We start from the raw sequence: 18,651 nt of genomic DNA on the forward strand, positions 1-18,651 counted from the left end.
GGAAAATGTGGTTTAAAACACTTAAACATTTATTTTGTGCTAATTTGGGCTGGGGAAAACAAACCTGTATAATAAAGCAAACTCAAAATGCACTGCAAATGGATAAAGTGGATGGCTGTATAGCGAAACACTCAGAACACTTACAATGAGTTTGAATAATAATTCAGGTCATCAGCAGTACGCTGTCAACTTTGTAAAGCACTATGGTCTGGCAGCATTTTTTAAAATAATAAATTGACCAGAAATATAATTGAGATACTCATATGTCAATTGGGAAGATTTGGGCAATATTAAAGTTTCCAACCACAAATATATCGGTATAAATCATACTCTATTTTGAACTTATGACAGCTTGAACTTACTAAAAGCAAATGCTAGTACTCTACCCCAAAGATCCGAAGGAACTAGCCATCAACAGCAACTATTTTAATTAACGAATATTTGTTATCCCACATCAGAATATAGACTTTTAAAAACCAGTGTTAGCACATTTTATTTTATTTTATTTTTATCCTCACCCAAGGACATTTTTCCATTTTTTGTTCAGATACAAGGGGGGAAGGGGGGGAGAGGGAGGGAGAGAGGAGAGAGAGAGGAGAGAGAGAGAGAGAGAGAGAGAGAGAGAGAGAGAGAGAGAGAGAAACATCGACGTGAAAGGGACACATCGAGTGGCTGCCTCCTGCATGACCCAACCAGGGGACAAACTGCAACCGCGGTACATGCCCTTAACGGGAATTGAACCCAGGGTCTCTCTGGACCACAGGCCGGCGCTCTAACCGCTGAGCCAAACTGGTCGGCACATTTTAGATCTGTCTAATATCTTCTATCCTAAAAAAAAAAAAGCCAAGAGACCCACTAAATTAAAAGAGCTCACATTTAACTAAATGGGCCTGAGAGAACTGGGGGGAAATCAAGCCTGATGTAAGGGACGCAGAACTTCACAACTGGTACTTAATTTCTTTGTGGATATACTGCTGCTGCCTTTTTTTTTTTTTTTTTTTTAACCATCTCCTCCCTCAATTTTTGTTAGTCATCTATTGGCCACCCAGACCCTTCTAAGTTCCTGTTACTGGGCCTGATTTGTAGGTCTTCTCTCTGGGCCATCATGCCACAGGAGTTGGAATTCCCTCTACTTATCCAGTGTCCCAGTAATTCCACTCCCTCAACAACAGGAACCTTCCCATTCTCTCCAAGCTCCCATAAAGACCATCATGTCTTAGACCCTGAATTCTGAAACAACCTCCTCTGAATACATTGCTTCCTCCACCTTTAAGCCCCCTTTACCTGTTTGTTCATCCCTCCCTCCCTCCCACATTCAACTAATATTCATTAAGTATCTGCCTTTTGCCAAGTTCTATTCTAGGTCTGTGTGTGTGTGGGTGTGGTGGGGGGAGAGCAGTATTACAAAATAAAGATATAATAATCCAGACAGAAATCTCTGCCCCCAATGTAATATACAAATATGCAAATAAGTAAAATGTATACTATCAAATAGTAATATATGCTGTAGAGAAAAACAGAAAGGCAGGGAAAGAGGGTGTTAGCGCTTGGTAAGACGAGCCAAAGCGGGTGACCAGAAAAACCCTGAGGAGGCGACACCTCAATAGCCCTAACCTGGAAGGAGGTGAGGGATCAAGCTATAAAGAGTCCTCTGAGTAAGATGGAAATAAGAAAACTGGGCTCCTACTGTAAAACGATCACTGCTGTTGGGTTAGGAACAGTCTCTGGTGAAGAAGAGCAGAGGGGGAAAACCCACTCTCACCTGGCTTCCTCTGCAGACCTTTCAAGTGGTGTGTGTGTTTTTTTTCCCTCCCACAGCCCTCATACTACCAGGCTTGAAAGTGGGGTGGGTTTCATCCTCCTCATCACTTTTGTTTCCAAACTACTCTCTCCCTCCTCCCTAAAGTCTCTTGCCTTTGAAACTCAGGTCATCAGACTCCATCACCTATTTTGAATGTCACTGTCATCAAACTGTTACCACTACTATGGCTATTATCCAACAACCTCTCACCCAATTACCCCCATGATCATTCACTAAACCAAGAATATGCCTCCATCATTGCAATTTCCTGCACCAAATCAATGACCACCCCCCCCTAGATTTCCAGCTCATTTTCTTTCAAATTCTGGATCCAACAATCTACTTACCTTCCTGAGGTCTCCACATCACTGACCCTACCACCATTTTACATACTGTCCCTTCTTTCTTGATAGGGTCTCTCCATTCTTCTACTTCATGGTCAGTCACTTAAACTCCATTGCTGCTTGGCAGACCCTCAACACTGATTGACTAGTCATCCCTACTGCACACCTGCCCCGAATAGGGAAAATTCATGAGGTGGAAGGAAGCCAACAAACAATAGAGCGATGCTCTTGAGTAGGTAAGAGGGGATAGGAGCAGGGAATGCTCACCCACCGGAAGGGAAGGGAAAGCTGAGTGCAGGGCACAGGTCTATGCAGGTGGGAGGGTTTGGCAGAAGCTGGAGGGAGCATTTGGCAGAAGCTTGAAGACATCCTCTTCTGGTTGCCTCTATGATCTCAGTGAATGGGAGCAAGACCATCAGGTAAGTGTAAGGTGAGGAAAGAGGTGTTAGAAGATTGAGAAAACAGAGTGGGAGAATGAATGGACATGGTACCTCTCTGACACTGCAGTACCACTCCCTTCTAAGTTAACCATCCCTCTCCTGACCTCACTTGCCTCTTTATCCAGCCTAGAACCAGGCAAGTTGTGCTAGAAGGGATGTAAAACCACTCCAACTCAGGGTTTCCCTGTTCAGATCCCTTAAAGCACTGCTGAACAAATTCAAATAACTGATATGAGTCCATCATAAACGTATGTTAATTCATTTCAGCTATATTCTAAATGTTTCTCAGTAAATCCTTTATTCATCTCTGCTTAATGCCCATCCCAAAGCCCACTGTCCTTAATAACAACAGTATGAAACATCCAGATGTCCATATACACATACCATGTTTCCTCTTATGAAACATTGCCTTTAAAATTTAGAAATGTGACATGTGATCTTAGCAGACTCACAGTAGTAAGGTTTGGCGAAAGAACTAAAAAAAAAAAAAAAATTATTTCACATAAATTTATGTATTTACTTCATAATTCCTCCTCCTGAGACTGCCACACAGAAAAAAAGAGTTAGCACAGCCACAAACACATCAGTGACTTCATTTTCTCAGTGGAGGAGACCTGGCCCTTTCTGTGTTTGTGTCAGGTGGTCAATGGCCACAGCTGCAGCAGCAAGGAGGAAGGGCCCAGGACTTTCTCTCTCTCATTCCTTCATTCAACATGTATCTGTGAGGAGGTATCTGTGCCAGGTACCGGTTATTCTAGGTGCTGAGGACGCAGTGATTCATGAGACAGACGTGGGCCCTCAGAGATTGTGGATTTTACAGGGACACACGAACATGAAGCATATAATTACAATAAGGAGTAAAACTTATAATGGGAAAGCATAATGATCTCCATATAGAGCAGAGGGACCAAATGTTGTAGAAAGGAAATAATCCAGAAAGATCTCTCTGAGAAAGTAACATTGAAACTGACAGTATTTATCAAGTGGGAACTTTCTACTTTTTTCAGGTCCTTAACAAAGACCCCACTCAGTCACTCTGAATAGATGAATTTGGTTTCTATTTTATGGAAGGCAAAGTCCATTTGATGTGAGTTAGGGTCTTTAAAACTTTCTTTCTCCATTAACCAATGTCACCCCAATAAATTCAATTACACACACCCCCCAAAATACAAACTATCTTTCTCTGTGACTCCAAATCCCTACAGGTTAACATTTACTTGTCCTTCCCTACTGGGTCCCAAATGCTCTTCTCTTTATTCTATGGCTAACCCCACCCTTCTGTCTATAACTCTCATGCCCAATCCACAGAGCTTATTCATTTATCCTCCTTTCTTGAATTTTGAATTTGTTAAATGTATAGGTTATGAAGAGAAAGAGACAGTAATCCAGATGAAAGAAACAAAATGAACAAGTTACATGAGTAGGAAAGAAGAGGGAATGCATATGAAAGCAGTGATAAAACTGGTCTCACTGCACAGCAGGGCGTGTTGGACGGTGATAGGAAATAAAGTTAGATGGATGGGGTGGGACAAGATCATAGAATATGTTAAAAGCCACAGAGTATAAGTTGATGGTTTCTGAACAAGAAAACGCTCATGATGAAAGTAGTATTTAAGGGAGATGGGACTCAGAGTACAAGATGGGATGGGATGGAATGGAAAGGAAGGGTTTAACCTTGGAACAAGAACAGGATGGGGCAGGGAGGGTGGAAGGTAAGAGAGAGTGAGGCAATCATCCTGACAAGTATATTGAGAATCTACTAAATGTGAAGATAGTGAGAAGGAAAAAAGGGAAAGACAAAGATATTTCCCAGAGAGAAAAGGACAGCATATTGTGGATCAATTTCAACCTAAGTTCTTGGAGAAAGAATGTAAATGCTACAAGATGGAAGGCACAGTGCTACACTGGTAAAGTTCCTAGAATCATAGCACTTGGAGGCTGGAAGGGGCCAGGACCTCTGAGATCATGTGATTCAGCATGCTCACTTAATAAATGAGGAAGCAGAGGCCCAAAGTAGTGGAATGATTTGTCCAAAGTCACAAAACAAGTTGCTAAGAGAACTGGGACTGGAACTCTGCCTTCTGTCTGCCTTTGGAGCTCCCTCCACCACACCCTGCTGCCTCTTCTAGATCCCATTATAAGCTTCCTATTTGCCCACTGAGACCCTCAGGTGCCACACTTCCGCCGATAAAGATTACATTATGGAACTAGCCACCTGACTTTGGCCTCTGCACATATCCGGTCCAGGAACATTAACTCTCGGTCATCAGAGCTTCAAAGCTGCTGGACTGACTCTACCCCAGGACCTTCCTGAAGATAAGCCTGCCTAGTTCTTTCATGGGGAGCCCAGCTCAGACTGTGCTTCGTCTCCAGACACTGTTTTGAAATTTCTAGTAAATCTCAAGGCAATAGAGTAAATAAAACACACGCTCTACTCTAAGGATCATTAAAACAATTTTGAGATTAAAGGGCAAACCATATTGACCCTTATTGTTTCCTTCTTCCCCTCCTATTCTGACTCAGTAACAAAATTTAAGACGCTGTTTGCCTCATCTGCAATGGAAATCTTGAGCCATGTGTATGATTCTCTGGCAAAGGCTGGTATTTATTTGTGTTTGGTAATCTTCATACTATCAGCTCATAAAACTCTGGTGATGATAAAAGTAGTCTATTATATTTCTAACAGTCTTCTACATCTTTGTCCATACAACGTTCTTTAGTAAAATAGGAGTTTCTAGGTATTTCCTAGTGAACTTTGAGCCTTAACATAAGTTAACACCAATATAGCTTCCAGTTTTATGGAAACCAAGCATGGTAATTTACATTAAACAAATATGGACAACTTGGCTATCTCATTTCCTGTCAGTATCAAGAAGGCCTTTACCAAGCTACCATGGACTTGACCAAGCTATCCATATTAAAACAGATATTTAGAATGGACTGTCTTGAACTATTTATTAATTAGTTATTTATTAATAGCTGCCTGAATAAAGTCAATAGATAATACTGAATAATTTTATAACAGAAGTACTTAGTGTTGTTTGTTTTCTCCTCTTGCTTTCCCCAAGAGTTGCAATAACAAAAAAATTTTTTTAAAGAAAGAAAAACTATAAAATATGTCATATCCTTCTTTGGGAAAATACTGACAATTCTGTATTTTCAAGGACAAATTTTCAAAGTACCAGTGCCCACAGGGATGACAGTAGTGCAATTAAAATGTACATAGTTCAGGTACCAAACTTGACCCCTGGGCTTATGTTTTCTTCTAACTGTATTTCCTTATACTACTCATTCTGAAAAAAAAAACAACTTTTTTTTTTACCACATGCTCTGAGTATTGCAAAAGCTTAACCTAAGTACATCTGTTTGCTTAGTGGCTTTAAGATGTTCTCTTCTGTGACTAAGCAGCAGGTGCTATTCAGTTTATTATTGTGCACGTAAACTAAACCCTTGAACCTGGAGTGAGGAAAAGCATTCGGTTTCAAGTTCAGAAAGGAAGGAACTACACAACAGCTTCCTTTAGAACAGCCTGCTTTTTCAGCTTCCTGTATGAAAATAATAATGTATTTTTATAGGAATTTCTGAAAACAATGAAGAATTATATTTAAGCCTTTAGATAGTTAACCTTCAAATCCTTTAAAGAGCAAACATTTCTTCCATTAATTTTGACATTTAAATCAAGCCAGGAACAGAAAAAGAGATTAATAAAATAAAATAGAAATGCAGTACAAAGTTTAAAGTGGATTACACAATTTTCAGATTATCATGCATTCACGTTTTTTTCCAGTAAATGACAAACATTAAGACTTTTGGCTTTAAAAGCTTCAAATATCAAGCTACTGTATTTGGTAGAGATGATGAGAGAAAGATTTTCTCTGCTGGTGTGGTTGTTGCTATTGTTGTTATGAAACTATTTTGATTAAAACACAAATACACCAAGTTTATTATTAAGACAGTTTCTCAAGACTCTAACTGAACCAGAAAAAATTGACTATTCTCTTTAAAAATAAAGAAGTTGCCCAGCGGGCTGCTTCCATGGCCATCTCTCACACAACAGATTTCAACAGCTCACAGGCACAGCCAGAAAGATGATTATGTTGTCCATCAGCACTAAGTTCTCACCGTGCATAATTTAGTATGTCACTACTATGTATTTAGAAATTTTCTATCAAGGGTTGTTAAATGAACTAAAGCTTATCATGAAATTCAGCCTAACCTTCTTACAGTACTCTTTCCTGAATGCTAACATTTCAGCTTATTCAAATATTGAAGATTCAAGTGTGTCAGAAAATTCCAATCACTTGGACTATTTAAGAAAGAGAAATACAGATGTGGGAAACTACAACTATAAAAACTACAGTTCCCTGGATGTTCTTTAACCAGCCCCAGTCCTGCCCCTGCATAGCATCCAGCATTGGAACCAGCAGATGCAAATCAGGGTTCAGAGAAGTGTATGCCCTGGCCTAGGAGACCAAAGCCAGGTAAACAGCAATTCAACCCACTGTTAGTTTCAAACCTGGAAGCACCATAGTGAACTGCTATGACCTGGATTCTGAGAAGTAAAGGGTTACCGGGAGAAGCAGTGGTGGGAACAGTAGGCAGTGGTGGCTGATGACTAGAATGAGAACTCGGGCTTCCTGTCCCTACTTGAAATCAGACACTTGAAGAAGACAATAACAGAAAGTGTGCCTTTTAGAGTTCCCAACAATCTTCACTGTGCCCCCTCCTGGGGCACTTTGCACAGTACTGCCATTGACCTTTCTGCAATCTCCTTTCTAGTAACTGCCACCCCGTGTGCACTACATTTACCTGTTTAACTTTTTATCTGCCTATGAGACTTTAAGATCACTGAAGAGGAGGAGCTAATCTCTTCATCTCTGTATCTATCCCTAGTTTCTGGAAGAGAAATTGGCACAAAGCAGTCATTCAGTATTTGTTCTTGACCTTTTTGTTGGAGAGTTGTTAGAGAGCAAAATGAAGTCCGTCCTAGTACGTTCACGCCCCCTTCTCAATTGTGCCCACCTCTATTCTATGCCTAGTGTTCATTCCTTATATCTGATCAAGAACCATTGTTAGGAAAGGAAATAATAAATCTACTTATCCTAAAAGGAAAAAGATACATGGTTGACCTCTCTTAGTGGCTCTGTAAAATGAAGGAATTCCAATTATCCAGATGTGACTGGGAGAGAGAATCACACCACAGGGCAACTGCTTTCCTCTTATACTGGGAGGTCTACCACAGTGAAAGTTTTTTTCCGTTTTGTTTTTTGTTTTAGTTTTTTCCTAAGTCTTAGTCTCCTTTGGTTCTGCCTAACTGCCATCTCTCTTCTCTGTCCTCTCTTTGGTAACCTATGCCTAGACTGCCTTGAAAACAGTAACTGGGCCACACAAGAAACTACTACTTTAATTACTATACTGAGCAATTACACAGATACCAGATAGTACAGTTTAGTGTACACTTACTTTATTTCATATTTATCCACTTTCTTTCTCAACTACGTTGAAAGCTGCCTAAGGACAGGAGCTACATATACTTCTCCACACTGAGTCCTAGCCCAATGTTGAGCACATAGTCAGTACATATTCATTGGGGTACTACAAATAAAATTTGTGATCCAGCAAGCATAGAAAATATTTTCCATAATAACTTTACTGCTACAAAAACATTCAAAATTATCAGCAAGCTAGAATAAACCATGCTAATACTGAGGCTGTTAAAGAGCTATTCACATGTATTTAGAGTATTAAATGTAAAATGTGACCTATGCCTTTCATAGACGGTCTCTCTTTAATCTTTATGAGGTTTAGACAGTTTAAATACCTCCCATTTACACTGTCAAGTGGGGCAGGTGGTAGGATGATTCCAGAGTCTATATTCAACTGACTCATGAATCAAAACATTTAAGATCCCCCAAATATTTCCTAACAGTATGGCTTAGCAGATGGACAGTGATGTAAAAGAACTGGTTTAAAATAACTATTCACACCCAGCCGGTGTGGCTCATTGGTTGAGCATCGACCCATACACTAAGAGGTTGCCAGTTCAATTCCCAGTCAGGGCACATGCCCAGCTTGTGGGCCAAATCCCCAGTAGGAGGTGTGCAGGAGGCGGCCAATCGATGTTCTCGCTCATCAATGTTTCTATCTCTCTCTCCCTCTCCCTTCCTCTCTCTAAAATCAATAAAGAAAAAAAGTTTAACTATTCACCTCTTAGTCCCTATCCATGCAGTGTCCTCTGTGGGAACATCCTCTTCATCCCACCTCCCTATCGGGCAAATTTCACACATCCTTAAAGGCACCTCAAGCATTCCTTCTGCAACACCTCCAATTGCCCCTTGCACACAATGACATTCTACCAACAGTCCTACTCTAGTCTTATGTGTCTGTTCATTATTTGCCCATGAGAATTTGAGCTCCTAGAGTTGAGAACCTTGCCTTTTCATTTGTGTACTTAGGTCTCTAACACAGTACCTACCACACAGCAAATATAAGGTCAATATTTTTTTCTTGAAATAGTTGTAGAGTAGCATTAAGATTCTTAGTTTGCAACTTCTATCTTTCCCAGCAGATCTGTATCAAGATCTACATTATAACTTTCAACTTCATAATTTCAATTTGTTTCCATAGTAACAAGACAAAGTGCTTTTTATAATACTGAGAAAAGCAAGCTAAAACTTAAGGTGCAACCCACTGAAATACTTCACAATCATATGCTTTTGTTCTAATAAAAAGACAGAATGACAGCATTTAACTTTCTGTAACTTCCTCTCTTTAAGAACACTCTAACTTTACCACTAAGAATAAACCAAACTTATTTTTTCAAACATAATTCAGACCATAATTTCCATTAATAAAAGAATAGCATGTCAGCTGATTTCTCAAGAGAAACTCTGCAGGCCAGAAGAGAGTGGCAAGAAATATTCAAAGTGATGAAAAGCAAGAACCTCCAACCAATCTTACTCTATCCTGCAAAGCTATCATTTAGAATCAATGGACATACAGTTTTCCAGACAAGAAAAAGCTAAAGAAGTTCATCACCACCAAACCAGTATTATATGAAATACTGAAGGATCTTCTTGAATAAGAAAAATATGAAAAATAAAATGGAAATAAATACATATCTATCAACAATTGAATCTACAAACCAAATGAACAAGCAGAACAGAAACAGACTCATAGATATAGAGAACTTTTTGTTGGTTACCAGACGGGAGGGAGGTTGGTGGGATGGGTGAAAAAGGTGAAGGAATTAAGAAGCACAAATTGGTCATTAGACTGAAGAACTTAGAAGGGAAAGGGGATGGGGGTGGAGGGGGCAGAAAGAGATAAACCAAAGAACTTATATGCATATATGCATATATGCATAACCAATGGACATAGACAATAGTGTGAGGAATCCAGGAGGGGGGCAGGAGTAGGGAGGAGGGGGTCAATGGGGGAAATAAAGGGGAGACATCTGTAATACATTCAACAATAAAGATAAATTTATTAAATAAATAAATAAAAGGGCAGCATCTTATTTCTTCACAAATCTAAAATGTTTATAAGAGAACATCTAGTGAAGCCATAGCTATATTTCAGACTCTGACAGACCAAAAGATATTTTTTAAGTAAACATCAATCCTTTGACAACTGACCTTTTAAGAAAGATGTCATGGAGAATTCTATTAGAAAGAGAATACAGCCCTGGCCGATTTGGCTCAGAGGTTAGAGTGTTGGCCTGCGGACCAATGAGTCAGTCACGTGTATGATTCTGGTCAAGGGCACGTACCTCAGTTGTGGTTTGTCCCTGGTCGGATCGTGTGGGATATCACGTCGATGTTTCTCTCTGTCTCTCTCTCTCTCCCTCCCTCCCTTACACTCTATCTGATAGTAAGTGGAAAAATATCCTTGGGTGAGGAATTAAAAAGAAAAAAAGAAAGAGAATACAGGAGAGACCTCTCTGGGCTAATTTAAAATACAGCCTAGATTAGGCAAGGGGGCTACTGTAAGACAATTTCTCAAGGCTTCTTCTAGCTTAGTAATTTTGACTCAAAAGAAAGGAAAAATGGGTTCAATTTTTCCACTCTTAATTAGGCTCCTTACCTTTCTGAAAGTTTGCTGATTTCCATGATATTAAATTTCAATTTCTGGGCATTTGTTTACATCTTTCTTTAAAAAAAAAAAAAAAAAAGGTTGTCTCTTTCCTTCCATCCACTCCCTCCACCCCTAACTACAAGACCCACTGAACCTAGACAGGCCTAAGTTCTTATAAGGATAACAAAGTAGAAATATAAATATGCCTCAGTTCAAGGGAAGGCTAACTACGCTTAGCTATAAGCTCTTCAGCATGGAAGCCAATGAAACAAAGATGGTGATCACACATCCTAACTGAGAAAGCTACCCAGTGAAAATGGACTGGGGCACCTAATTCTGAATTAATTAAATCCTACAAGAAAAGATCTCATCTTAAATTTACTGAGTCTCTCAAAGCTTACATTAAAAACACAAAAAACAAACAAACAAAAAAAACCTGTCTTTCTCTATGTTATCCTGCTGAGAGTAAAATATCAGACATCCATCTACTTTCTGAGCCTTACTTATCATGTTCACTCATCAGCATCTCTGCTGCTTCTGAGAAGTATCTGAGGAACATGAATTTCAGGAATAAATTAGTAGAATATCAGAAAGTCTCTATGAGAAATTCTAAGAAATAGTGAAAAAGGGAAGAATGAGCAAATATACTCAGCCCAGACATTCAAACAAATCAGGTCTTCATAGGTGCCTCCCTATCTGAATAAACAGGTAATGTTCAGTCTTTCTGGCTAAACTTTGGTTCAGGACCCCACACCTAAACACTCTCTACTCTGTACCATAAGTATAGTATAGCATTACAAATGGATGTCAAAATTAAGTTGTTTTTCTTTTTTCCATTCTGGTTCAAGAACCCACTTTGAAAAAATATTGTCAACTATTAACTAAGTCAATTATATGTTAATCCAGGTCACATCATTATGTGGTTTCATTTTTTTTCTTCCAATATTAGCCAATAATAAATCATGGGTTCTATGCCTCAGCATCCAGAGACCAGGCACAAACCTGTAGGGAAGTTAATCATTCACCTGACAGAGTACAACAGGGCTTTAATTCTCTATATTATTATTCTATAGTGCTGAAAATAGAAGCAGGGGCTCGCTGCCTCTTTAAAAGTGCTATTCTTTCAATTTTGATAATTTCCAATTCAACACCTAATTTACTACAGCTTTGTTGGATTGGCTTGGTGAAGGCACTGAAAGCAGACTCTGTTTGTAGCCACTGGTCTGTGTGCTTAAATGCAAAAATGTAGCTATATCACTGCAAGATTCTGCAGTGATCACAGCAGTGGAAAAAGGAATCAACAGATGTATGGGGGAATTCTGCAAGGGTCCCTGGATCCACTAAGCACTGAGCACTACCACAAAAGGTGTCAATGACACTAAGAAAACCCCTGAGTTCACTCTTGTAGCTTAAGCAGTTCCTTCGTGAAAAAACAAGAGGCTGGAATATGGAAAAGGAAATATCTTTGTTAGATAAATAGTACATTCTTATTCTCTGAACAGAATGCATCCAACTCAAGGCTTCCTATACAACAGAATTTCCCTGAGCACCTTTAATTAGGAGTTCTGCTGAGTGCTGGGATATGGAGATAAGTAAGACCAATTCCCTGACTTTAAGATTTGTTAGGAAGACAGACAAGAAAACAGATAACCACAATGCAGTGTGGTAAAAAATACTAGACAGTAAGGTGTTATGGAAGCAATGGGGGATAGGGGAGAATGGGGACTTTAACACAACTGGGCAAGAGGATCAGCAAAGGGACCCCAGAGGAAATAAGGAATGCAGCTAAACCTTAAAGAATAAAATAGAGAAAGGGTAGAGAGGTGAGGAGGGAAGGAGGGAGGGAGGGAGCAATCCAGGCAGAGGGAGCTGATACAAAAATGACCTCTCTACTTCAAGACTTTTTATCACTCAACATTCTCCACCTCCTATCCTCCTGTAACCTGAAAGCTTAAGCAACAGGAAGCCCCCAAATAGAGGAAAATGCACACAATCCAAGTACCTATCTTACAGTGTGTGACTATTACATAAACTTCAAGACTTGTGACAAGAGAGAAAGCAACATTGGTGTTAGCACATATTGTTTGCTGGACACATCATTACATAGCTGGAGGCTAAACAAAACTGAAATGCCAACGGTTTAAAAGCAACGATAAAGCGTGGAAATTCAGCTGCATTTGTTCAATTAGAAAAAAACTTTTGTATAATTCTAAAAGTAGATGGAGTGGATGAGGTGGAATTACTTTAGGAAACAAAAACTCTAAATTAAAGCTTCTTATCTGCACATAGGATCCTTAATTATTTCCTTGAGTCCTTGAGAAGGGGAAAATGATTCCCTACCCAAAATAGTATTAAACATTTACTGAGTGATAGCTCACACATTTTCTTAGTTACTCCACAACCAGAATAAAAGTACCATTATTATCTCCATTTTACAGATGAAAGAGGTGAGGCTAAGTTCACAGTTACATTGGGTATAAGAGAAAGGCAGGGTTATATACAATGCAGGTTTTCTGACTGGTCTTGGCACTATCACAACCTAGCCGCTTAATCCCATTGTTATTTTCTCCTCTACAAAATCAAGAAATTGAAAATTTTATAATGTTGAAAAGCAAACTGTTAAACTGTTAAAGCTTGCTCTTTCAACCATAAATGTTTTTAAAAGGACCAGGTCCACGTTGTCATTATTATTATTATTACTGTTATTAAACTCAAATAATACACAAAGCCCCTGGCCCTCATGGCCATTTGAAAATAACTCCTCTGTTTTTCCCCCTTTTGTTTCTTCCCTACAATTGACCACCAGCCATACTGGTGCATCCCAGCAAACAGCTGTTATGTATTTTCAAAATCCCTAAATATAGTACCTTGATTCAGATTGGAGAGAAACTAAACCTTCTATTATGGATGCTGAGATGATGTTATTCCATTATGCTGGTTTCACTCCATTTGTACAATGATTATAGAATTAAGCCTTTAAAAAAAAAAAAACTTTTTAAAAAAGTTGTAACATGTTAAACAAGGAACAGTTTGTTAAATATTCATTACTAAGTGAGACTAAGTTTGCAGTGAAATACTGATGTAAATCTTTAAAACAATCCCCTACATTCCGCCCCCAGATTTTCCTCCTATTCAACATAATCCTGTCAGCAACACCTGCCACTACTGTTACAGCTACAGTTACCATGACCACAGCAAACAATCTTAATAGAAATAACAAGCAGATTTGGCAATTAAACCCAAGGGAACATTAGCTTTGTGCAGAATTACTTTTGGAATATTCTAACTCATTCTACAGAATACAGCAACCAAGAGGGAGATCTGTGGCCAGTGCAAAATAAACTTTAAGAACTAATACTTGGACTTGGTCTCATAGATTTATCCTAGACTTCAACAAAATAAGATCCCTGAGATATCAACTTTTCCAAGGAGCCCCGCTTATCCCACTCTTTATCGGCTGAGCCTCCTTCTTACTCAAGTTGCACTCTTCCTTGTCTTTACCATAGCATTTATTACACTAGAAGAACATAAGGATGTGCATTTTAACTGTTTGTCTCTCTGAGCCTCAATATCCTCAGTTGTCTTGGGGAAGAAATAGTTTAAATCAAAACCTTAAAAAAACCCCACAGTGTATAAAATTAGAAAAATTTAGCAAAACAAAAAAATAATTTAAATTATACACAATACAGGAAGCAGAAGGAAGGAAATAATGGAGATCAGAGCAGAAAATCAATGAAGTATAGAGAGAAGGAAATGAAAGAACCAAAAGTTATTGCTGCTGTTTTGAGAAGATAAATAAAATTGATAACCCTCCAACTGGGCTGAGCAGGAAAAAAAGAGAGAAGACACATAATACCATTATCAGGAATCAGAGAGGTGATATCACCACAGACTCTACAGATATGAAAAGGATAATAAGGAATTATTCTGAAAAACTTTACGCCAATAAATTCAATGGTTTAGAGGAAATGGAAAAATTCTTTGACACAAAGTACCAAAACACATTAAAAAACAACAGCTAACCTGAATAGTCATACCTATATTAAAAATTGAATCTGTAGTTTAAAATCATCCCTCAAAGAAAACTCTGGATTCAGATGGCCTTATTGGTGAATTCTAACAAACATTTAAGGGAAAAAATAGCACCAATTCTACACAAATTCTTCCAGAAAACTGAACAGAAGGAAACTCCAAACTTACCTATGAGGCCAGCATGAATCTCATACTAAAGCTAAACAAAGACATTATAAAAAGCTATTATGTCTTTATGAACACAGATGCAAACATTTTAAACAAAATTTAGTAAATAAAATCCAAAAATATATAAAAAGGATAATACATCATGACCAAGTGGGGTTCATCCCAGGAATGAAAGTCTGGTTTATCACTCAAAATACAATCAAAGTAATTTACCATATTAACAAACTAGTTAAAACCTTATGATCATCCTAATAAATGCAGGAAAATATTTAACAAAATCCAAAATCTGTTCCTGATTAAAACTCTGAGCAAACTAAGAACAGATGAGAATTTCCACAATCTGATAAAGGGAACACACACACACACACACACACACACACACACACACACACACAATCTACAGTTAATATCACACAATGGTGAAAAAGTAAATAGTTTCACTCCAGATGAGAAAAAAGAGAAAGATGTCCACTCTCACCATTTCTGTCCAGTATAGGAGAGGTCTGGTTGGTACAATAAGGCAAGGACAAGAAATAAAGTCACTCAGATGAGAAAGGAAGAAATAAACTGTCCTTATCCCAAAAAAATGACATGATCATTTATGTAGAAAATCCAATGAACTCTACAAAAAACCTATTAGAATAAGTGAGTTTAATAAAACTGCAGGACATAAGATTTATATACAAAACTGAATTGTATTTCCATGCTAATAATAAATAATTTTATACAAAAAAAAAATTTTTTTTTTTTAATCCTCACCCGAGGATATGTTTTTACATTTATCATCAGATAGAGCTGGAGGGTGGGAGGGAGAGAGAGAAACATTGATGTGAGAGAGAAACACCAACTGGTTGCCTCCCGCACGACCCCAGGGTCGGGGATGAACCACAACCAAGGTACGTGCCCTTGACCAGAATTGAACCCGCAACTCTTTGATCTACGGGCCGACACTCTAAGCACTGAGCCAAACTGGCCAGGGTATATTGAAATTTTAAAAAATATTAGCTATGCCCTGGCCAGTTTGGCTCAGTGGTTGAGCGTTGGCATGCGGACCAGAGAGTCCCGGGTTTGGTTCCCACTAGGGGCACATACCACCAAAAAAATAATATATATATATTAGCTATAATAATGCCAAAAATATGAACTACTTAGAGATAAATCTCACAAAAGATGTGCAAGATCTACTTAAAACATTGCTGAGAGAAATTAAAGACATAAATGGAGAAAAATAACATGGGTTGGAAGACTCAGTATTGTTAAGAAGTCAATTCTTTCCAAATTGAAACACTGTACAGATGCAAAATAATATCAAACTAAATCCCAGCAGGCTATTTTGTGTAAATTCATAAGCTGATTCTAAACTTCACACGGATATTCAAAGAACCTGGAATAGCCAAAACACCTGGGGAAAATAAAAGTTGGAAGGGCTAACTGACAAATTTCAAGACTTATTACAAAGTTGTAATAATAAGATAGTGATACAGTTTAGAGACAGACAAATAGATCAATGGAACAAAATAAGAGTCCAAAATAGACCTGCATATATGGACAATTGATTTTTTTTTTTTAATCCTCACCCGAGGACATTTTTCCATTTTTTGTTCAGATAGAGTGGGAGGGAGAGAGAGAAACATCGAGGTGAAAGGGACACATCGAGTGGTCGCCACCCACATGACCCAACCAGGGCCGGGGACAAACTGCAACTGAGGTACGTGCCCCTAGCGGGAACTGAACCCGGGTCTCCCCGGACTGCAGGCCAACGCTCTAACCGCTGAGCCAAACCGGCCAGGGCTGGACAACTGATTTTTGACAAAGGTGTAAAGGCAATTCAGGGAAGAGAGGGCAGTCATTTCAACAAATGGTGCTGGAATAACGAGATACCATATCCAAAAAATATGAACTTTGACCCACACCTTGCACCACACACAAAATTAAGTCAAAATGTATTGTATTCCTAAAATGTAATACCCAAAACCATAAAATTCTAGAAAAAAAAACACAGGAGATAATCTTTGTGATTTAGGACTAGGTTAAGCTTTCTTAAATATGATGCCGAAAGCATAACTCATAAAAGAACAAATTAATAAACTGAACTTCAAAAAAACTAAGAACTGCTTTTTGAAAGACACTGTTAAGAAAGTTATAAGACAAGTCAGACTGGGAGAAAATATTTGCATCATATATCTGATGAGGACTCTATATGCAGAATATATAAAGAATTCTCAAAACTCACCAAGAATAAAACAATAAATAAATAAATAAATAAACGTGTAAAAGATCTGACATTTCAGAGAGAATGGCAAATAAACGCATGAAAATATGCTTAACTCAGTCATTAGGAAAATGCAAATTAAAAACACAATAAGCTACCACTATGCACTTATTAGAATGGCTAAAATTAAAAAGATTTATCATACTAACTGTTGACAGATATGTGGAACAACTGGAACTTTCATGCATTGCTGGTTGGAAAAGTAAAAGGATACAAAAACTTGAAAATAACTTGCTAGTTTTTACAAAGTTAAACATACATCTACAATACGACCCAGTCATCCCATTCCTAGGTATTTGCCTAAGAGAAAAGAAAGCATACATCCATACAAAGGCTTGTATATAGGTAGGTGTTCGCAGCCACCGTTGCTCTCTAACGCCAGTGCAGCTTCCAGCTCGTGGAAGGAGAAGGGGGGTAAGTAAAGAGGTCTCTATACCATGGCTCTACAAAGCAGACTGCCCGCAAATCCACCGGTGGTAAAGCACCGAGGAAACAACTGGCTACCAAAGCGGCTCGCAAGAGTGCGCCCTCTACTGGAGGGGTGAAGAAACCTCATCGTTACATGCCTGGTACCATGGCACTTCGTGAAATTAGAATTATCAGAAGTCCACTGAACTTCTGATTTGCAAACTTCCCTTCCAGCATCTGGTGCGAGAAATTGCTCAGGACTTCAAAACAGATCTGCGCTTCCAGAGTGCAGTTATTGGTGCTTTGCAGGAGACAAGTGAGGCCTATCTGGTTGGCCTTTTTGAAGACACCAACCTGTGTACTATCCATGCCAAATGTGTAACAATTATGCCAAAAGACATCCAGCTAGCACACTGCATACGTGGAGAACGTGCTTAAGAATCCACTATGATGGGAAACATTTCATTCTTTTAAAAAAAAAATTGTCTTCTTCCTGTTATTGGTAGTTCAAAAGGTACCTAAGTATATGATTGCAAGTTGAAAATAGGAGGCAGAAATCAGGTATTGGCAGTTTTTCCATTTTCATTTGTGTGTGAATTTTTAAATATAAATGCGGGGACATAAGGCATTAATGCAAGTTAAAATGTTTCAGTGAACAAGTTTCAGCAGTTCAGCTTTATAACAATATAAATAAACCTGTTAAATTTTTCTGGACAATGCCAGCATTTGTATTTTTTTAAAATAAGTAAATTTCTTATTGATGGCAACTAAATGGTGTTTGTAGCATTTTTATCATACAGTAGATTCCATCCAATCACTATACTTTTAACTGAGTTGTCCTACATGCAAGTACATGTTTTTAATGTTGTCTGTTTTTTTGTGCTGTTCCTGTAAGTTTGCTATTAAAATACATTAAACTATATATATATATACATATATATAGAGAGAGAGAGAGAGAGACAGAGAGAGAGACAGACTTGTATATAGTTGTTCAGATCAGGTTTATTTGTAATAGCCAGAAACTGGAAACACCAAAATGGGCCATCAACAGTGAACAGAAATACAAACTGTGAACATCCATATACCTAAGCAAAAAAAAAAAAAAAAAAA

At 38.3% G+C, this 18,651-nt stretch overlaps 1 protein-coding gene and 1 pseudogene across 1 annotated transcript in view; one reads left to right on the forward strand and one right to left on the reverse strand.

Annotated features, from left to right (window-relative positions):
- Positions 1-14,355, reverse strand: part of MRTFB (myocardin related transcription factor B) — a 166,359-nt gene extending 152,004 nt beyond the window's left edge. The window contains exon 1 of the mRNA XM_036280915.1: positions 13,529-14,355. The gene's annotated coding sequence lies outside the window, so the exon portion shown is untranslated. The remainder of the gene's footprint in view (positions 1-13,528) is intronic.
- On the forward strand, positions 4,225-18,023 carry LOC118642128 (annotated as a pseudogene).
- The last annotated feature ends 628 nt before the right edge of the window (positions 18,024-18,651 follow it).

Source organism: Molossus molossus, unplaced genomic scaffold (genome assembly GCF_014108415.1).
Source record: "Molossus molossus isolate mMolMol1 unplaced genomic scaffold, mMolMol1.p scaffold_m16_p_3, whole genome shotgun sequence".
NCBI lineage: Eukaryota > Metazoa > Chordata > Mammalia > Chiroptera > Molossidae > Molossus > Molossus molossus.